This window comes from Ambystoma mexicanum, chromosome 5q, assembly GCF_040938575.1.
Source record: "Ambystoma mexicanum isolate Mex_15411 chromosome 5q, UKY_AmexF1_1, whole genome shotgun sequence".
Classification (NCBI taxonomy): Eukaryota; Metazoa; Chordata; class Amphibia; order Caudata; family Ambystomatidae; genus Ambystoma; species Ambystoma mexicanum.
Window position 1 is genome coordinate 835948427 of NC_090933.1, and position 16369 is coordinate 835964795.

At 49.2% G+C, this 16369-nt stretch overlaps 1 protein-coding gene across 3 annotated transcripts in view; it reads right to left on the minus strand.

The window, feature by feature from the left end:
* NBN (nibrin) overlaps positions 1-16369 on the minus strand; it is a 732941-nt gene that overhangs the window by 108183 nt on the left and 608389 nt on the right. The window lies entirely within an intron of this gene.

Here is a 16369-nt window from a genome sequence, read left to right on the forward strand (position 1 = left end):
GGTGGCCAAGGACGACTAAGGCTTAGAGTAGAGTGACGCTGCAGCGATCACAGACGAGTGCGGCTGGGGGTGCGTTGACAGCAAGAGTGTATCCCCCTCCATCTGTCTATACTTGGCATTGAGGCGCAGATTGACAGGCTGGGCTGAGTGTGGCTTGAGCCAATCTTCTCCTTCTTGGCCAGAGTAACGACATCCTTCTGCATCAGGATACCAGTCTTGGTAGGGTGTCTTACGGAGAGGACCTCTGCCAAAACCCCCCCACGGGCTGCTCTATCTCGGGATGAGGAAGGCCCAGTTATTCTGCCAAACCTGCAAGCCTGTCGTTAAAGGACTTCGCTGATGATGGCGTGTCAGGGTCCTCCTCCTCCTCGTCTGTATCAGCCTAGGTTTCCGGCTGGTCTGCCGCAGGAGAAGGAGTGCTGGGCGCCATGAGCTGCGGTATGGAGGCCGGAGTCGGAGGCTGCTGCAGAGATTGGCACGGAACCGGCTAAACTGGGGGCGGATTCAATGGGGCCTGTAGTGCCGGAACCATGGGAGGAATGACTATAGACGCTAGTGGAGTGACAGGAGGGAGCAAGTCCCTGACTGCATCCCTCAGGATGGCACCTGTCTGGGGGGCTTGCATCAGCCCCAAAAACCTTTCGAAGAACCTGTCCTCAGAGGCTGAAGAGGAGGCAGAAGATACTGACGGAGCGGCTGGGGGCTGCTGGGGCCAGAGCACACTCAGTCTGGGTTACATGGGGAACCTGCCCTGCGCTACTGATGGATACGCTGTAGGCTACATACCTGGTTGGCACCAGTCCCACCTTGAAACTTGTTCACCCGCCTGCTCTGTTCCTAGGAGGGGCATTGGATGAGTGGCCATGTGTGGCGCGGCGGCCGTTTTGTCGGGCTGAGTGCCAAAGTCGTGGTGCATGGCCCTCCGGACACGGCCTCGCCCAAGACTCTTGGTGTTGGAACAGGAGGCCATCCCGCTCCTCAGGTCTAGGCCTGGAAGGCGTATCACCCTCGGCATTGTCGCCGGTAGTGCTGCGTGCAGGCGTCCCCTCGGACATGGTGCTGGTACTAAGGCGAAGCCCCTCAGGTGTAGACCTGGTAGAAGAACCTTGCGGTCCCTCTGTACTGATACCGGTAGGGTCTGCAGACCCCTCAGCTGTAAGGCCGGTAGCTGGCTTAGCCTCGGTGCGTGTGCTGGTAACAGAACCCGTGAGGTTCCTCTCGCTTGGGCGTTTTCTCTGGAAGGAGTCGCCCTTATGGGGTGTGATGGAAAATAATGGTCCTCCCTTGGGCCTCGATCTCTGCTGGACAAACGTCTTCAAGTCCTCTGGAGGCGATGCATGGAAGAGTTCCCTCCACCTGGCTAGCCTGTTCTTCAGTGCGCGTGGAGTCAGAGAGTCGCATGTGGTGCAACCCTCCCAGCTGTGGTCAGGGCCAAGGCAGTGGAGGCAAAGAGTGTGGGGGCTAGACGTGGGAAAGAGTCCCTCACAGGCTGGACACCGGCTGAAACCCACTCAAGTAGACATGCGCCAGGGAGGAGCGTGAAGCCGGAGGACCAAGTACATAGATGACAAATGAAGACAAAAAGATAAAAGAATCTGGGGAAGAGCGCGTGGAATTACATGGCGAGGCCAAACCCAGGAGCGCTAGTGAAATCAGCCTGTTCCCGTCCACGTGGAAAAAGGGACTGGGGAGTGGCACCGGTAGTCGGAGCCAGGGTAGCGCATGCTCCTAGGGTCGCACCCCTGCACGCCTCTAAATTTAAAGGGGAAGAAGGTTTTTCTGGTGAAAAATGTTCTGTCTCCCGTCCCTAGGAAGGGACGCCCACACAGTATGGAGGAAAGGCGACAGGACGTAAGAGTACATTAAATATATAAAGTCTATATCACACAGTAACTTGAAATAATGATTTCCATCTGATTTAGAACATATAAAGTTAGTTTGCAGCAGGTCCTGGAGAATCTGCAAAAAAAGTATGTATATATACTGTTTTTGTAGCGTGCTTTCATAGCACATACAACAAAGGCCTCTTCAAACAGCTTGGGAATGGGGACACAAGCGTGAGATGGAAATTAAGGGGAAGCAGTCACAGTCTATAAGCAGAGATGATGGCTCATGAGTTAAGCATTCGCCTCGACAGAGAGAAAGACTTCACTATGCAAATACCGCAAGGGCTGACTCATCATTCTTCCAAAGTAAAAAAATATAATCCTATTAAATTTGGTAATAATACACATTTTTATTACAGAGTCTAGAAGCATGAGGAATCCCTCATGTGGCACTAAATGAATAGCGTACCTATCATTATTATTTTAATTATCCTTACCATTTATGTATTTATTTATAGATAGATTTATAACATGCCAGAACCGGCAGGTACTAGGGCGCACAAGTACACAAAGGAGACAACAATATCACAGGACAGAGGGCGGAACAGCGGGAGAAGGGAAGCCACCAGAGAATCACTCAGAGGGAGGAGGGAAGCTTGAACAGTTCAGTTATCAACCCCTCTGTAGTATTTCATGTAATCTGGTTTCATGCAGTGTTGCAGACAGAGAGAGTCACAGAGACTTGTGTGTTTTCAGTGCCAGTCCAAATGCTTATACTTAACAGTGTAAGTGCTGTGGGATGTCAAACGTATGTGTTTGGCTGGCAGGTACGACAGGAACAGTAGAACTAGGTACGCAAGGGCGCATTAGTTTATGCTATGTTCTTAAGGCAGATCATTTCGGGTGTCTCCTTTCTCACAGACAGTGCACAGCTTCTATGGCTGATGGTTTTGTGCACTTTGCAATTTGATGGAATTATTGTAGCATTTTGCATTGAAGATGGATTTATAGTAGTCAAAGTGGACTACGAAGCAAATTATCGTACATTTAAAAAGAATGTACAAATTACTTTCATTTATTTGTGTAGATGTGTTGAGAACATACGAGCCTAATCTCAAACCATGATCTGATGAATGATCAAGAAACAAATCAAACATTGCCTTTGTCTGAACCACATGTATTTTGGCAACTCTTGTTCTTATTGAAAATCAAAGTCTTGGACGGGATGTGAGTTTCATATATATTAAGAAGATGCATTGATAATGTTCCAATAAAAGCACCTGAGCGGGTAAGAGTTCCCGTTTAGAATATTTGGTTAATTAAGTTATTAGCGGGAGCCACCATGAGGCATGCTGATGTGGTCAGCCTCAGTGTGACACTCCTGCCCGAAGGACCGGCAAATCGTGATTAGCCCCCCCGTTTTTTACCCCCATGCCCTGCAGCCCAGTGGTGTGGCAGGGTACCCCCGGTGTAACGTCGAAATGTGCTTAGCGTCGAAAAATTCTTAGGGTGCTTACTGCGCATGCGTTGTGTTGGTGCGCATGCGCAGTAACGGACTGGCAGGAAAGCATTTTTTGACGGGCAAGTTGACATAATTTCGTCCACGATACCACATTTTCCGACGTTACACCGGCCTGAGAAGAGATCTCCCTTCCTCCCAGGGAGATGCAGAGTGAGAGGGAGGCAAATCCGAGGGGAAGCGAACTGGCAGATAGCCGGAGGATGGTGGTTCACCACCTATCTTTACACTCTGCAGAGGCGACGCCGTTTGCTCCCCTCCCTTTTCCCCTTCAGCTGACCGGTAGGAAAAGGAGCACCTGAGGGTGGGGGAGTGGTTATGCAGAGCATTCGGGTGCTTCTAAACTCGAGTCCCGTTCTGGTTTGGCATCGACACCTGTTCTTGCAAAAGAAAAGTAAAGTGTCTGAGGACTGCATAACTTATGAAATAAAGCGTACTCCATGCCGCGAAACAGGTTCAAGGCTGCACCTGCCTATGGTGTTGAACTCTGTCAAGAGCACAAACGTTTGTTTGGCTAAGATGAACTGGGTAGGGGGAGCTGTTAAGCGCATGTTGTGTGTTTCAGATTACTCAGCACACAACAAGATAATGCAACTCAATAAGGATTGGTTTGTTGTGGGGTTTTCTTTGCTGTGGAGTCTCACCAGGAAAATCGGTGAAAACATGCAGGTCACACATTCATATGGTACTTAGCTGTTGTTACTGGCTTTTCAATTTTGCTCATGGACAAAATGGTGTAGTGAAAGACAGCTTAGTCCATTTCGTATAGTGTTGGCTAGCTGTTCCTTGCTATGCTGTCACGTTGAGGGCTCTACTTCCCAGGTGAGGGTAAGCAAGGTCATGTTTAACTTTCCTCTCCCTGTGCACATAATTATAGGCTCTCTTCATGAGCCATGCTACATAACTGTTTCCTCCGAGTGGGGCTGGCAGACTCACATAAAATAATAAACCGATGGCTTTTAGAAGTGAAACTATGTCATTTACACTTATACTAACATCATAGCCATTTAAGACCCCCAGTGACATCAAAAGGGCACTACTATGTGATACGAACTTTGTTATGTTATGTTAAAGGTACTTATAAGCGCTCCGTCACCAACGGAATTGGTCCCCAGGTGCTCTGGCAGATCTGCAAACGAGAAGGTGGGATGGGTTAGTAAGGTGAAGAGGGAGTAGGATTGTGAGAGGAGTGGTGTACTGTTGGCAGCTTCAACTCGGTACACACCGGGTGCTGAGCTTTGGTGCGAGTATCTTTTATTAGAAAGATACGTATACAGAGAGTTTGAGCTTATATTGGTTAGTGGGTTATTTGACATTTAACATGCTAACATTCACAGTTCTGTCTAAGTGTAGTACTTGCTAATCTACATATTCCGTCCAAGTGTGGCACTTACTAATCTTCCCAATAGTTATCTCGATGTAGGGCAGGATGATGTTCTCCATTCTAAGTGTGGCACATGGTAACATTCAAGTTCCATCTAGGTGTGGCACATGCTAACATTCACTTTTTCTATCTCTATGTGATGCAGGCTGAGGTTAAGAATTCCATCTAAGTGTGGTATATGCTAACATTGGGAATTATGTTCATAAGTAATGCAAAACAACATTTACAGTTCAGTCATGCGTAGATTTAGGTCAGAGGTCATACATCTCTCTAAATGTGCATGGTGTAAGCCTATTGCGGTGTACTTTATGGAGAGGTAAGGTAGAGCGGCGGGGCTTTCTGGAGTAGAGTAATTGCTCTACACCCTAACCAAGCCACAATTACAGTTTTAGTTGGTGTCTGTTGACTGCTGGCTTCACTGGCTTCCCCTGGTGACACCTGCAGGCATGTCTTGGAGCTGCCATTGTTGGAGCCGCCCTTGGCCTTGGGGCCCTAAGCCGAAGGGGCTGCACGGGCAGGGGGTTGCTCTGCAGTGTCCTTGATGAGGGCATGGTGCGCCAATCAGGGTGGGGGGGGCGTTGAGGAAGGCGGGTAGAGGGAGGTTCAGGAAATGGGTTGGGAAGGGGAGAGGGACCACGCGCCGAATGCGCTCACCGTGCTTTTAAGCACAGGTGCAAAAACGATTTTGGAGGCCTCAAGATGGCAGGGTCAGGGGGCACCTACCTGATCAGCATCTCACGTCCAGAATTAGGAAAAAGATGTTCCTGAAAAGATCCTGTATATCAATGGGAAGGCTGTAAACGGCTATCTTTCACCCTGCGATTGAACCCACATTAGCCCTTTATCTCTCCAGTATGGCAAACAGTTTGGAGCAACACAGTGCAGCTAAGTGAAAAGGGGCATCAGCCCTCAGTAAATATTGGGCTGCTCTCTGTTCACATTTAGGGATTCTGGAGAATGTTAATGCAGCTACCGCACTAAGGGATGAAGGAAAGCACTGCTTCAACATGTGCACAGAATCACCATCTGCAACACAATCTGTGGGGATTTCATACTTTCTATACATATGTTGACTCAGGCTTTCCTTAAGGAGTCAAGTGGGGCCTGGGCTGGGAGAACCTATTGCAGTTGTCTACTGCTCGTGTTGGTTTTCCTTTCCTCCTGTTTCATGTCTGCATGTATTTTAGTTTCTTTCCTTGGTGTTGTTAGCTTGTGACAATGGTTTGTTTGTGGTAGACTGCAGGTAACAGTGAGTCATTGATCATTTCCGCGGGACTGCTGCTGCTGAAGTGTTTTCACATTCGCCCCCCACCCCCCACCCCTTCCCATGATTAAGTATAGGCTTATATAAAATGGGGACATTGTATTATATATACCAGCATAGGTGTGCTGCAGAGCCAATACTGTACTATTATTTGATGAAGTGTGATGTCTTATGCCATGATATGGAACTTTATATGTATCAGAGGCGGTACCATGCCTTATGGTGATGTCCAACTATGCATTACATAAAAAGGTGATTTATTCTATTTTTGCATCCATTGTTTCAGCCGCATTGTCAATAGGTGCTGTTATATTTAATTATTTAATATTTATATACAGAGAACGTTTTACACTGATCCAGAGTTATTTGGTTGGATTTCAACAGAGGGCGTGTTTACGCCTGGTCTTGATATGAGATAGGTACTTTGATCCAACCATTTTTCAGAAGGTTAATCTTATATGTTTATGCTATTTATGTATTTAATATTTAAATATATCATTAAAACGGCACCTTGTCCCAAGGGTGATAAATCCATTTGTGTGCATTGACATTATTTCAGCGCTAGAGAACATGACTGTTTAACTTGTCGATGTACAAAGGACATTGGGTTTTCTTTACAGGCATTAGGGATTCTGGGAGCTGTCCCGGTTATCTCGCTCCCAGTGGAGTCACTTCTTCCAAAGCAAGAAGCCCCAGTATTGTTGGGTGTTTCTCCATTCTCTCCCGGGATTTTCCAGCAGGCGCTTTTTGCGCTGTAAGATGTATGACCAGTTCTCCTTTTCCTCACAGGTGCTTACTATAGATGGATGTGGGTACATGCAGTTACTTTCCATTGCAAATAAGGTCTGATACACCTTACATATGTTTTTGCAGCGTCCTACAGCAGTGATGTTTCTTCTGTGCATTTTCCAGGGTCTCTGTGTGTTTGGTATGCAGTGCGAAGTCTTTTGCACATTGCTTGGAGTTTCTACAGAACGCTGCCTGTTGTGTCCATGTACATTACAGCGGCAACATTGCTCCAACACACTGCCTGTCTATGTACAATGGATCTATATATGAGAGTGAGCGAGAAAGAAAAAGATTTGCGAAAGTAGAAAACCGAGTGTAAAAATTTGAGTTATCTGGTCTGCGGAGCAAGTGAGTGTGAAGGGGATGTCATTTTGTGTTGAATGCTCATGCAATGTTAGGCGATGTCACCTTATGACAGGGTGCAATTTCAAGACCGCAACTTCCAATTTTTCATGAAGCCTCTCTCCTGAGCATCGACAGCTCACAGATATTTCAACCTCAGGACCACTTAGCTTTTTATGGGGCGATGAAACAATGTGGCCCGATGGAGATGCACCATATGCCAGCAACTGAATTAGCCAACCATACACAACATTGCTACCGTGCACATCGCAACTAAAGCATTACCGTGCTGATGGGTGCATCTGAATGCAATCTTATGTTAATGCCCATTTGCAAAGTATAAACTCTCCAACCTAACAAACGCCCTACCAACTTTACAATAGCACCCTCCCACTTGTCTCACACAAATTAAGCACTCATTACAACCCACAACTCTTGCCACCTCAGAATGCCTGCAGACAACATATTACAGTTTGCTCAACATCAACACCCAGCACACGCAAATACCACACACACTAGCACAAAAGCAATGACAAAACCTGGCCTGCTTCGAGCAGCATATCCAACAGCAAACTCTTATACGCTCGATTATTCACCCAAAACCCAACCTTTTTAATTGCAGTACCCATAGTGCAAAGAGGGCATGCAAATGTAAAATGCCATGCTTTAAGAAGACCCAGTAAAATAACTTGACAAGTGCCCTCCACCAAGGAAAGAAAAGACAAACTAAGCTCCTACTGTGGTACGGGCGATGTGCCTTGGTTGCATTCCTCATTTATGCTCTTGTTCATTGAAGCATGGATCGGCAATGACAAGGACTATGAGTACCCCAGTGTCAGGGACTCACAGGTGGCAAGCATGAGTGGGAAGCGCCAAGCAGACAATATCAGGGTTATGCAGCAGTGTGGCCATAGAAAAAGGTCTAAAAGACCGAAACACCTTTATTTCAAGACACTGCTTTGTTTTATGTGCAGGAAAGGGGCTTGGTGTGGACTAAGAACGCTCTGGGGCATGAAAAGGACAGGTACATTTCCCAGAAGGCTTGCATGACCACGAGCCTCTGGGATCCTCTAGGACAACGCCCAACCAATCGAAGATCCCTGCTTGTGCTGGAGAACACGAGAGAGAGGACATGTGTTCGGATGGCTCCTGCAGGCTGCGAACCGCGGGACCATTCCCGCCTGCGAATACTACAGGCCCTGCATTCAGCAACAGATAAGTGCTTTTATCCAACTATTGGTTAATTCTGGTGTGTTTATTTGGATAGAACGCAAGCAGCGTTTGGGTAAGGCAGCGCTCTCTGGAGGAGCATTGTCTTCTTGGAGTAACTGAATAGAACGCAAGCAGTGTTTTGGCAATGTAACTCTTAAAGGCATTGGGAAGTGTATGGAGTACAGACGTGCTCACAGCTGATAGCAACTTCCGATGCACAGTAGAATGAGTGTCGGAGAACCGACACCACAAATTGACTGCATTTGCATGCTGTAGAACGCCAGTGGGCAGTTTTGGTAGCTTGTCAAGTGTTCTGTTATGCTGTTCCGCAACACAAGCTCACACATGCTTTTGATTTCTTTGTAGCGGCGCTCCGCCGGATCAATACGGCTTGAAAATTGGAACTACAGCTCATGGCAGACGTACCCCACTGCACGACACAAAGCTAATTGCATCTTGTTTCTTTAGCTAATGTGTGTTGGTTGTGAGTTCTAACAACCAACGCATTGCATGTAACCAGTGGGTACATGATTGCAAAGTACTAGTGAACCAGTTTAAGGTGTGCCGGTTGTGAGTTCAAACAATCAGCACTTGCATGTAATGTGAGTGCGTGCCAGTAACACACCACAGAATCCTAAAACACAATGTGCCAGGTATCAAAGCAGAACTACTAGGGCCGGAGAAGGCCAGACTAGGCAGGGCTTTGGTGGGCATAGTGTGTAGGAGTGTGTGGGCAGAGCATCAGCGATCTCAGGAACCTCAGTAGGGGGGCAACAAGCCGAACCTTTTCCCTGAATCCCCTTACCTCTTCCTGATCCTCTATCCGGTTTCTATAATCACCCCTACCTATCCAATCCAGCCGATCCTAACCCTCTTCCCCCAGCGGGTCACGGAGGCCTGAGATTGTGTACAATCCAGGCACCAAGACCCAACGGGGAGGCAGGTGTACGTGCTACCTTCGCGCAAGACCAAGAAACCTGACATCCAGTCACTAAGGAGAGTAACTTGAATTACTCACATGTCCTGTTCCCTTTCCTCAATCCCTGTGGGTGTTTCCACCTATCAAGACAAACGGGTGGTGCTGTGACAACCTGCCTCAAGATTAAGAAGAAGCAAGAATGTTCTCCAGAACCGCCTGACTGAACGCTGCATCCCACCTGGAACTGGTATCCAGGGAATAGTGCTTACAGAAAGCAGACGAAGTGGCTCAAGTAGCCGCCTTGCTAATGACTTCTGAGGAAGCGTGTCTCTGAAAGGCGCCCACCATTGCCTTGCCCCTGCTGACCACGTGGGCATGAACCCCCACAGAAACAGTCTTACCCATGGCCACATATGCCTCAGAAATGGCCTGGACCTTCCAACGGGCGATGGAATCTTTGGACGCTTGGGTGCCGGTAGCCGAGCCCCCAAAGGTGACGAACAACGCTTCAGACTTCTGGAAATACCTCGTCCGGGAGAGATACAACTTCAGCGCTCTCTTCAAGTCTAAGGAATGCAATACCCTTTCAGCACTGACGGCGGGTTTGGAAAGAACACTGGCCGGCAGATTTCCTGGTTCAAATGGAACGGAGAGACCACCTTGGCCAAGAAGTGTGGATGAGTGCCCAAGATTACCTTGTCACTGTGGAAGGTGGTGAATGGCTCGCACGACAGAGCCTGCAGCTCGCCAACTCTGCATGCAGAAGTGAGTGCTACCAACAGTATTGCCTTGATTGTCACCAGCCTGATGTTGTCCAAGGCCATTGGCTTGAAAGGTTTACGCTGTAAAGCCGCCAGAACCACGCTGAGGTCCCAGACCGGGTGTGGCCCATGAACCGGAGGAAACCGTCTGGACAACCCCTTGAGGTGAGCCTTAAGCACAGGGGTGGCCGCCAAAATAATGTGCTCTGGGGAGTTCTTGTAGGCCCCAATGGCCACCAAATAGGTGCAACAGGTGTCAACCTGGTCTCCATAGCGAGCCAGATGTGCAGAAAAGGCCAGTACGTCGTCCAGGGTGCAGGTGAGGGGGGTCCAGCCCCTTGTCGTGAGCCCAGTGGCAGAACTTGGTCCACTTACTCTTGTACTGAGAACACGTGGAGGGCCTCCTGGATGATTTCCCAGTTGGCGTACGAAAACTGGGAGTGGCGCAGTCTCTGCTGATCAGGAGCCAGGCCTAGCGGGGCAGCTGGCTGGGTCCGGGTGCTCCCAACGCCCTGCCCTGCTGCGTCAGGAAGCCCCTGCAGTGTTGTGGGAAATGAACAGGCCCCTGGGAGCGCAACTGCAGCAGGTCGGAGAAACAAGCCCTCGACAGCCAGTGGGGGGGGGCGATTAGGAGGAGGCTGCAGTCTACCGAGGCTCAAAATGTACAGAGGGTCCGCTGGAGCAATGGAGGAGGAAACGGATAGCAACTGCCAGCAGAGTTTGAACGTGTCGCCCAGAGACCCCTGACCCCACGCCGCCCATGAAGCGAAGAGGGGGCACTTGGATTTCAGAGGAGATGCAAATAAATCCAAATCTGGGAACCTCCATTTCTGGAATAGGGGCAACAAACAGTTGATGTGTAATTCCCATTTGTAGGTGTCTAGCCCCAGGCGGCGGCGATGTTCGGCTTCCCCATTGTTGTCCCCCGGGAGATGGACCGCAGAGATCCATGTCCCCTCCAACTGGGCCCCTCCCAGATTGACACTGCCTCCATGCACAGGAGAGGAGAGGGGGTGACGCCCTGCTTGTTCAAGTAGAACATCGTCGTGGAATTGTCGGTCCTGACCAGAACCGCGTCGTCCCTGATGACCAGTAGAAAAGCCAGGCCTACCGCTTTGAGATCCAGCAGATTGATATGCAGGAGGGCCTCTGTTCTGGACCATGCGCCATGAATCAAATGGCCATCTAGGGTAGCCCCCCAACCCGAGAGGGAGGAATCCGTAACTACCAGAGTGGGCTCTGGCTGGGTGAACGGGGGTCCCACTGCCACACTGCACTTCTTTCTTTTCTTGAGAACTATCCCACACCGTTTTTGTATTAGTTGTAAGGTTTGGCAATAGGTTTCTTAGTATAGGGCCTTTTTTATTTTATTAAACTTTATTTATTTAGCTTGACAAAACAGAAGAGGAAGAGGCAGAAGCCCAACAGGGGCAGACATGACAATTGCAGTGCATACAGTCCGATTTCAACATTGTATATTGCTTTGCGGATATGAGCAGAGGGGCGCAACAACACCAGAGCAATTTGGGTAATCAAAAGTTCAGGCCATGGTGGAGGTGGGAGAAGATGAAGTAAGAGAGCCACCATCAGTCTGTAACTATGGAGGCCATATAAGAGCAGAATCTCAGCCATATGTTCCTGGGCCTGGAATGTGTTGGCTGTTGATTAGCCCAGTCCTCTCTACATATCTCCTCCCAGTACTGCGCTAGTTTAGGACAGGACCAGAACATGTGTATGTATGTGGAGCTGTCGGTTCCGCACCTGGGGCATCTGGGGGAGTGGTCCTTGGACATGCGGTGCAACCGAATCGGAGTGAGGTGATACCTGTGCAGGACTTTGAACTGGATTAACTTGAATGGGGAGTTAAAGGACACATTGTGGGTGCGCGCACACATGAGATTCCAGCGTTGGTCGGACATCACCACCCCCAAGTCCTCTGCCCATTTATTTTTCAGTTTGTCGAAGGGGGGTGGGGGAGTCGATCTGGCCTGTAATAGGGCGTATAGTCTGGATACCTTCCACCTAAAGGAGTTGAAGCTGCATAGCTCCGCAACTACTGGGTCGTTGGGAGGTAGCGCAGGGAAGTCAGGGTATCTGATTTTAAGAACTCTGCGGAGGGAGGAGTATAGGAGCCACGCGGATGGTTTCCGTCTGAGGATGGGTGGAAGATCCGACCACTCAACAAAACCACCTCTCTCAAAGATGTCCCGGATTGCCTCGTAGCCTGTTTCAGCCCACCAGTGTATGATGGATGATGGTAAGTATGGGACCCCTGGGAGGAAATTCCACAGTGGAATGGATAGGATGTGTCTGATAGTTTCCAGATTTTAGAGTGGGCTAGGGATGTGCTAACAGGGTCTACTGCCATTCTTTCAAGTCTAACATGTGGAGGGGGATCCTGTGTGTTAAACCAGTGCGAGGAGAAGTGGGCCTGCGCCACCAGCCAGTATTAGAGAAAATCCAGGGCATTGAATCCGCCACTTTCCATAGGGGTGGACAATGTCGCAAGTTTTAGTCGGACTGCCCCAGAATGCCACTGAAAAGAGTTAATAATGCGGGTCAACGCTTGGAAAAAGCAGTCTCCCGGCAACAGGGGCAGATTGATGAACTTATATAAAAGTTGGGGGAGTACGACGATCTCACCCAGCCAGAAGCCTTTTCAGAGAGTTTCGATTGGGACCAAGTGAACCCCCTAAGATCGGGAGAGGGACGTGTGCATTCAGTGAGTGGGAACAGGTGGATTTGGAGCAGTTTATTTTGAGTCCAGAGACGGGCCCAAAGTGGACAACGTCCTCCAGTATCGGGGCAAGGTTGATAGAGGGAGACCGGATATAGAGCTAGGCATCGTCTGCATATAAAGAGATGATATCCGCTTTGCCTGCTGTTCGTAACCCTCTGCGAGCGTGGCACAGGCGCATCTTATCGGCAAACGGTTCCATAGCTATAGCAAAGATTAAGGGGGAAAAGGGGCAGCCCTGCCTTGTACCTCTGGCAATTCGAAATAGGGATGAGCATCTGTCCTCAGTACGGACCATAGCCATCGGATCTGAGTAAAGTAGCCCGACCCAAGAACGAAAACTGGGCCCAATTTAAAATTTCTCGAGGACCCGCCAAAGGTACTTCCAGGACACGGAGTTGAATGCTTTTTGCATGTCCAGTGTAGCAACTACTGCTTGCACGTTCGGGTTAATTGTATTAATAATATCAAGTTCAGAGAGGTGGAGCGCCCTGGAATAAATCCTGCTTGATCGGGGTGAATGATGTGTGACATGAAGGGGGCCAAGCGTAAGGCTAGCAATTTGGCAAACATTTTTGACATTGCAGTTGATTAGTGAGAGGGGACGGTACGAGCCACAGGGGTGGGGGCCTTGCCAGGTTTAAGTAGAACCGTTATTATGTCTTCCCGGAGAGAAGGGGGAGCCTACCCACTACGCATGCTTCTTCCCACATGGCCATCAAGTGAGGGATTAGGAGGGATTTGAAGTGTTTGTAAAATCTACTGGAAGGCCGTCCAAGCCCAGGGATTTACCAGATGACAGCAAATCAATGGCCTCTGGGAGCTCCTCTGCATTAAACGGCCTCTCTCGAGAGAGCTATTAGTTTCAGAGAAGAGGACCGAAAGGGGAAAGCCGTCTAGGCAAGCATCGATCTCCGCTGTTGGGACGCTCTCATCCTCTGAGTAAAGGGCTTCATAGAATACCAGGAATGGCTAAGAGTCGGCCTGGCTGTTCACCCTCCCCGTATTTTCTCACGAGTTGGGGGTTGTCAAGGAATTTCCCCTTCCATTCCGCATGAGTACGAAACGCATCAAGTTCCGTACCTAAATAAGCGAGGATCTCAGGAGATGGAAGGAGAGCGTATTGGGACTCGAGGGATGCGAGTGCCGACTTACTTTTCCGGATATCTTCTCGGATCGCTCTCAGGATACCGCTTTTCTTGGAGATGGCGATACCCCTGATGTAGGCTTTAAATGCCTCCCAAAGGGTGGATTGTGTAGTGACCGAATTAGTGTTGTTTTCAAAAAGTCTTCAATGGCAGTGTCTAGCTCTGAGCTAAAGGCTGTATCGAGCAAGGAGTGTGGTTTCATTTTCCACTGCCGGGTTCCATCGTAGTCTGGACACGAGCAGAGAGAGATAGTTACCGGGGAGTGGTCTGAAAGAGTTCTAGGGAGAATCGATTGCTGTGAAATGTTTCTTATCAGCATGTCTGATATCAGCCATCTGTCAATCCTAGAATGTGAGTCGTGAACCGGGGAATAGAAGGAGTATGTTCGGGAGTCAGGGTATAATAGTCTCCATACGTCTACTATAGCCAGTCGGGGAAGCAATGATAGAATGGTGTAGGCTGCTTTCGAGAGTTGGCGGGGTCTGGAGCCCGATCTGTCCACGTCAACGTCTAGTATTGTATTGATGTCACCCCCCTACAGTATCGGGACCACAGGGAAGCTGCCTAAGAGGGAGGCTAAGTGGAGGTAAAATTCGGGGTCGTCTACATTGGGACCATAGATGTTCAGTAACACCAGTTCTTTATTTTGTAGGACCCCATGAAGCAATACATATCTACCCAGTGGGTCGACCTGCAAAGACTTACCAGTAGATTTGAGGCTTTTATGGATCAGTGTCGTAACCCCCCGACTCTGGGAAGAATAGTTGGTGTAATATCTTTGGGGATATGCATGTGTTTCGTGTAAAAGAAGGATTTTCACTTCATGGCATTCAGCGTGCAGTTGTAACTGTCGCATTTTCCTATAATTCCCCAGCCCCCGCACATTCCAACTCATAAGTATCACACTATTGTCGCCCATTGGAATAAGAGCACTGCATAGGTTTTGAAGTTCGGAGAGGTGATAACCTAGGGCCTGAAGCCCAGGCTAGATAAGCAAGCCTTTTTACCATAACAATAATCCCTACCTACCCCCGCCCACATCCCTCCCCCAATCAGAGGAATGACAACCCCATAACCAAATCCAAACCAATGGCATCAACACCTGGGGGCCTGTATGCTGGCCTGGCGGCGGTGCTCCGGGCTGGGGGCTCATGAAGGATAGAGAGGTGCATCAAAAGCCTTTAACATGCAGTTTAAGAGGGTACTAATGACGGGGAGATCAAGACGTCGTAGAGCCAGAGTGAACTGTAGACACATGACAGAAGGATGGATCTCCTGCGCCCATGGGACGGGGCGCCCCTCCCGATAGGTGATCAAACGTGTAACAAATGTCAACAAAGTGATGTGGCCATGTACTGTCAACCTGGAAAGTGATCGTCTATGAATTTGGAGGCTTCTTCCGGGATTGTGAAAAAGAAAACCTGGTTTAGACTGTTCAATTCGTAGCTTGGCGGGATTCAGCATGGAATATTTAACCTCCAGGTCACGCAGCCTCTACTTGACTGCCAGGAAGGTTTTGCGTTCCTGTTGAACCGCCACTGAGAAGTCTGGGTATAAGTGGATCCTAGAGGACCCCAACAAAAGATCCCCTTTGGCTCTCGCTGCCCTAAGGAGGGCGTCACGATCCCGAAAGTTTAGCACCCTGGCTATGATGGGGCGTGGGGGTGTGCCAGGTCTGGGTTTTGCTGATAAAGCTTGATGCGCTCTTTCAATTGCGAACTGTGTCGAGCACCTGGGAGAATCAAGAAGTGTGAGTAGAGTGCGCTCTAGGTAGTCTTCCATGGGTTCCTTGATGCCGTCCTCAGGGACCCCGATTATACAGAGGTGATTGCATCTAAAGCGCGATTCGAGGTCCTCATTATTTTTTGGCTACCTCCAGCACGTGTCTAGATAATGAAGAGACTTCCGCCCGGAGAGAGCCAAAGTCGTCCTCCGTAGCGCCCACCCTCGTTTCAATTTCAGCAACTCGGTTGTCGGTTTTTTCAATGTGCGCTGTGATCGAGGATATGGAGCCATTCATGTCATCCAGTTTGGAGTGCAAAGTGGTGAACCCTTCACAGATATATTCCAGCATTTTCTGTGAGTCTATGGAGTCTAGAGGAGTTGAAGTGGTGGGTTCTGGCTCCGGTGCCTCCTCTGCCTGTTCAGACAGTGTTTTAGTAAACATGTTGATGGAGCTCTGTTTTTTCCCTGCGCCCTTAGTCATGATATGGACTGGGGGAGTCTGCAGACTTGGGAGACCAGTATGTGGAGAGAGCATGCCAGAAAACAGGAGGACTGTAAGCAGTGATCGCAAGGGTGAGTGAGGGTGACTGGAGGGGACCTAGCCGGTCCCAGTTGGTCTGAAGGAGCTTGGCCCCTTATTAGCTTGTGGGTGTCCAGAGTATACAGCAACGGGCCTGGTCGGCGGCCCGAGTTGCCAGGCCAGTTGGCAAGCATGTAGATGCCCAGGGAGCCCAGTGACAGGA